Raw genomic sequence first — 5,610 nt, 5'->3', positions numbered from 1 at the left:
GGATTCTATGCAGCTGCAAGCTGAGTCGGCCGGTCCACTTCTTTTTCCTTGGTCACCTGAGCAGTATGTACAGCCAAGAAGATAGAGGTACAACCTGGACACAAAGACCCCACTGCTGGGCAAGGAGTCATGGGATTGTGACACCCAAGGCAGGCTAAAGGAAGGGTTCTGTTATGACAGGAACACAGACAGGTGTGGCCCCGGCTGGGACAGGGGGAGGAAATCCTGAGAGAGCCATCAGCCATCCATGGTGACAACAGAGTGTGGGGACCAACAGAGCAGTGTGTGTGGAGAACACTGTGGCTTCTACCAGGGCTGCCTGGAGAGAGAGAGGGTGAAGCTGAGGTCCAGGCAGCCAGAACTGCACAGGCTGGTGCAGGGGAGACAAGCCTCTGGGGACAAGAGGCTGGCACAGGCATGGCCACCAACAGGGGACAGGGAGGCTGGGACAGGCTTGGCCCACCAAGATCTTATCTGGAGTTTGAGCCCAGAGGTAGGACAAGACAGAGAACCAGTGAGAATTCAGGGTGCAGGAAGAAACCCCTGGCCACAGTGTGAACTGGATTCCGGGGGTGTCGGCAGGTGTGTGAGAACAGCAGCTCTTGTGGGAGTCAGAATGGAGAGGCAGGAACGGCCACCACGGCGGGCGATTGTTGAACCAAGATTGAGGTAGATCTGTCGTCTGAGGGCTGAGACATCCTCGGGAATTTCACCAAGGGCAGGACATTACTGCTTTGGCTCTAAGTGGCCTCCCTTACCACTTGAAGCTTGGGTCCAAGAAGGATAAGGGTAAGGAGATGAGATGTTACTGTGGGGTGCAGAGGGAAGTGGGGACTAAAGGATGGGGGTGACCTGGCTCGGTGGGGGAGACAGGGCTCTGGGGAACATCTCCCAGGTCCTTGGTCCCCAAGTCCTTTCCTCTTCATTGCTGTTCCCAGATCCTTCAGCAAACATCTCTGACGCCGTCTTCTCCCAGGACGGAATGATAGCCATCTTGCATTGACATCCCAGGATACCCAGAGGTCAGAACACAGAGCAACCAACGCTCTGAGACCCCAGTCCATTCCTGCAGTACAGGTAGTCCTTCCCAGCAGGCCTGGGTTCAGTTCCAGCTACTGTTCAGTCAGTGCCCTGTGCAGGCAGGCAGCAGAGATAGCCACACCTCCCTTGGGAGGCTGGGACTCAGAAAGAGGGCTGTAGGAAGGACCCAGGGGAGTCAGAGCTCTCAGTGGGAGCCTCTATTGCCTTCTCAGAATACCGCCACCCACACAGACAGCTACCAGAGGGTGGCTGTGTGCAGGACCCATACAATGATCTGATGCCTGAGAGACATCACTGTCTCTGTCTTTGCTGTGGAAGGAGATTCTGGCTAAAGGAAGCAATGGACCCATCCCATTAGCGGGTCACTCAGAGCCTAGTCTTCCGGTTCCAGGAATGCCTGCCTTCTACCCTCCCACAGTCTCTGAGAGGTTAGCTGGCTCACTCTTCTCCGTGCTGGGGCAGCATCCTGTCCCAAGGCCCCGAACACCCCTGGCAAACTCCAGATAGGGGAGAGTCAAGATCACCTACAGATCCTCCACAGAGTGCCCCAGCTCTACAGGTGAGGCCAGGATAGGACACAGATCCGAGGGCACAGCAAAGGCTGGCAATACTCAGGCGTGCACCAGGGCATGGAACCTAGCAGCCTCTGTTGCATATTTAAGTGAGGCCAAAAAGAGCTGTTTGTCATTAAACAAGCGGATCGGGACAGCAGCGCCTCCGCAACAGCTGGGATGGCTCAGGAAGGCGATGCTGGCCTGGGGATGGATCTGCAAGAAGAGAGGCAGGAGTCCGAGGAGGACAGGCTGCACTCTGGGAGCCTGTGGTGGAGCTGGGCCTGGCCTTGGTTGCAAGCACCAGCTAGCCTCGCTGGCTCCAACCTCAGGACTTTGCATTGATGGTTCTTCCAGCCTGGACTGCACTTCCCACACTTGGGTCTCCCTGCGCCTCACCTTGGGCAGCCCTGGTCCAGATGTCGCCTGCCCTCTTCAGTACTCTGTCACCATTCCAGACTCTCCACAGTAGACACCATTGTCTACAAATGCTGGACTAGACACCGGAAAGAGATCTCTAGGAGATGCAATGTCGGTTCCCCCCTATCCTAACATCCTAAGCACATAGTAGGCTCTCACCACACTTGTGTGATGTCTCTCCTTGTTCCATAGCTGTGAGTCACTTCACAAGGTACTTCCGTGTGGGCAGCTTAACCTTTCCTCATGCTCACCGAGTCCAGCTGCGTGGCCAGATGCCCAGACACAAATCCAGGCTCTCCCTGGCAGGAGACCCTCCAACAAACAAGAGGCCAAGGCAGAAGGATGGCCAATGTGAGGCTAACCTGGTCTACAGAGTAAGGCCCTATCTCAGAAACAATCAGTTGGAGTCTGGGGAGATGACCTAGTGGGTAAAGCGCTCACCACACAGGCCTGAGGATGTGAGTACAATCTCTACAACTGACCAGGTACCATGACATAATTCCAGTGCGGCCGAGGCACACCGGCCAGCCACTCATCAGATCCTCCAGCTCTGGGTTCGGTGAGAGACCCTGACTCAAAAACTACAGTCTGGAGCAATAAAGACATTCAACATCAACCAGTAGCCTTCACATCCCTACACACACACGCACATGCATGCACGCACACATGCACACACACTTATGTACACACACACACACACACACACACACACACACACACACACGCTTATGTACCCATCCCACCAACATAAATAAATAAAGAAAGAAAGAAAGAAAGAGACCCAGCATGAAGACACTGACATCAACCTCTACACACATGAGCACATACATATGAACATGCTCACATGCACAGGCACACACAAAGGCAACCACAACCACCACCACCACAACAAAAGAAGTGAGCATCTTTGTCCTTTTCTTATAAGGGGAAAACTGAGGCATGGGAAGCTGTTGCTACCAGAACTGAACCTGAATCCCAGGTCTGCCCAGCCTCAGAGGCCTTCCTTCTGCTGGGGAATTTGCAGGCATAGGGTCTCTGTGGGTGACATCAGCCTGCTTGCAGCCTGCGACCCCAACAGCAGTGGAAGCCTGCATAGCAGAGAAGAGTGTGGCTTCCCTGTGGCTCCTGGGCTGGGAGGATTGTCCTGGTCAAAGGGGCACTGGCAGCTGCTGTCATCAGAAGTTAACAGCTAACATCCACCGAGCCTTCCCTGCCTCACATCTTCCAGAGGTGTGGGAAGCACAAATCATCCAAACACCTGGATCCAGCTGTGCCTAAAGCAAACCGTCTCTAGAATGTCTTTAACGTGACTCACTGGATTCCTCGTAGCTTGAATTGATCTGAGTTGGGGTTTGGTCCCTCTCAAGTTGAATCAGGGAGCCCTGACTAACCCACCTACCTCGTGGACTTTATCTGGGCTTCTATCTCCTCATCCTTCAGAGTCTAGAGACACACCCACTAACTGTCCCATCCCTGTGCTGACTCATGGGTCCCCTAGAGTTTCAGTCCTTCCTTCCCACATGAGTCTGCCCCTTTCCCACACACCCTGCTCAGGACAGAGGGCGTGTGGGTGTGCGTGCCAGTGTGTGAGCACGCCCTTGTTCCGGGAAGGTGCCCGTGGGCTTTGCTTGGCCCCAGATCAGACCTCGTTATTAAAGTGATGACAGCTACCATAGACTGTGTCTGCCCCCAAAGCAGGTGGCCACGCTGCCTGAGCAGCCCTGCCAGGCAGGTTTGTGGTCCCCGAGTCCTGGGAGGCCAACCAAGCCGAGCAGCGAGAAGCAGAAACTGCATCGCAAATCCAGTGGCTGGATCTCCACTCAAAAGTCAGGAGCATATCGACGTGGTTTCTGATGGAGACGATAGATCACTAGGTACATGGTGTGTGTGTGTGTGTGTGTGTGTGTGTGTGTGTGTGTGTGTGTGATGTATTGTGTCATAGTAGGTGTCAGGGGGTGTGAGTGAGGGTGTGTATGTGTGTGTGTGTGTGTGAGAGAGAGAGAGAGAGAGAGAGAGGTGGTGTATTGTGTTGTAGGTGTCAGGGGGTGTGAGTGAGGGGTGCGTGTGTATGTTTGTGTGTGTGTGTGTCTGTGTGTGTATGATGTGTGGTATATTGTGGCATAGTAGGTGGTAGGTGTCAGAGGGTGTGAATGAGTGTGTGTGTGTGTGTGTGTGTGCAGTATGTGTCATGTGTGGTGTATGTGGAAGGTTGCTGCATGGGTCATGTCTCTACATACATTCACAGAATACATCCATGTGGGTGTGTGTGGGTTGTACACTGCATTGCATCACCCACATGTGTAGAGTCCAAGTGAGGAACATGCATCTAGAATACACACATGGGATCAACAGGGATGAAAAGTGTGTGTCTTCTGCATGGCTGTATGTGGGCGTGTGTGGGCGTGTGAGGGCATGTGTGGGCGTGTGAGGGCGCGTGTGGGCAGGGCTGAATGGCTACAGCTCATGGGTGTGGGCTTCTGATGCAGGTGCATCTCCTTGAGTCCCCTGCTGGGCATGACAGTTGATGTGCAGTGACTACAGTCTCTGTCCCTGCATTGATTTCTCTGCTTTGACCTCCAGCAGCACAGTCCCCTCTTCTAGAACGTGGCTGGAGACAGGGTGGTGGGGGATGGCTCTCACCTCACTCACATAAAACCGAGGTCCTTGGACTGTCTCTTGAGGCCATGCCCGACCTGGCCATTCTTTGTGCCTTCTACCCCATAATACTCTCCTCCTTCCCCGGCTTCTGCCAAGCTGGCCTAGTGGCTCAGGACAGGTTCACGGCTACCTAGAGCCTTCGCTCCTGCTGTTAGATTACCTTCAGCCTCCCATCTCAGACCCCATACTACTCCATGGGCTTTCCACTGAAGGTCCCTTCCCCAGTACGCCCTTCCTACCCTGTCCACACCATCACTTGGCGCGAGGGGGGGGGGTGTTTGGATTCTCCTTCATGACACCAGCTCATACTCTCTGTCTCTCCCACAGCCCTAGACGCCCCTGGCCTTGCCTGCTCCTTGGACACTGGCCCCGCACAGTGCCTGCCTGGACCCTAGAGAAGGATCTGGTCCCTTCATCACTATCTTCCCTGGTTCTCTTTTTCCTTCAGATTCAGGAGCAAGGAGTGGTGGGTGGGCAGGGTTTGCAGCTCTGTTCCCCAAGACCTGCCACCTACTGCCTGCCTTGGTCACATGTCTTCTCTTCCTCCCCTTGATCCCATGGTGAGGTGGGAGCAGGAAGGAGACCTCCTGCCGCCAGGTACACAGGATTCCAGAACTTTCTTAGATGGGCATGGTGTGAAGCTGGACTGTGAGCCCCTGCTCTGTTTCCTTCCTGTTCTTCGGGCTGGAAATTACTAACTGAGCCCTTCCAACTTGTAGCTTGTTATTTATTTTTAAAAGCAGCAAAGTGGGAAGTGTGGGGTGATGCCCCGCCCTCCTGCCATCGCAGAAGTTCCCGGACACTGCTGGGTGACGGAGGAGTGGATCCTTCCGGGACAGTCCCCATGGTCAGCAGAAACCCAGCATTGCTCTGGACACGCAGCGGTACAATCATGGCCAAAGCTAACATCTGAGCATTATCACCCCCACGCTCATACCAG

The 5,610-nt window shown here is 54.4% G+C and overlaps 1 long non-coding RNA gene across 5 annotated transcripts; it reads left to right on the top strand.

Annotated features, from left to right (window-relative positions):
- Nucleotides 1–204: 204 nt before the first annotated feature.
- On the top strand, nucleotides 205–5,386 carry Gm32600. 5 transcript variants are annotated; one of them, XR_375283.2, is made up of 5 exons: nucleotides 205–493; nucleotides 583–789; nucleotides 939–1,077; nucleotides 3,708–3,886; nucleotides 4,998–5,386. It is a non-coding gene; the product is annotated as a predicted gene, 32600 (long non-coding RNA). The 5 variants fall into 5 exon arrangements; XR_001783584.2 differs by having other exon boundaries at nucleotides 205–789; nucleotides 939–1,022; nucleotides 3,711–3,886; XR_001783585.2 differs by having other exon boundaries at nucleotides 205–789; nucleotides 939–1,022.
- Nucleotides 5,387–5,610: the final 224 nt, after the last annotated feature.

Source organism: Mus musculus, chromosome 2, assembly GCF_000001635.26.
Source record: "Mus musculus strain C57BL/6J chromosome 2, GRCm38.p6 C57BL/6J".
In the NCBI taxonomy this organism is placed as follows: domain Eukaryota; kingdom Metazoa; phylum Chordata; class Mammalia; order Rodentia; family Muridae; genus Mus; species Mus musculus.
This window is presented reverse-complemented; position numbering and strand designations above follow the sequence as displayed.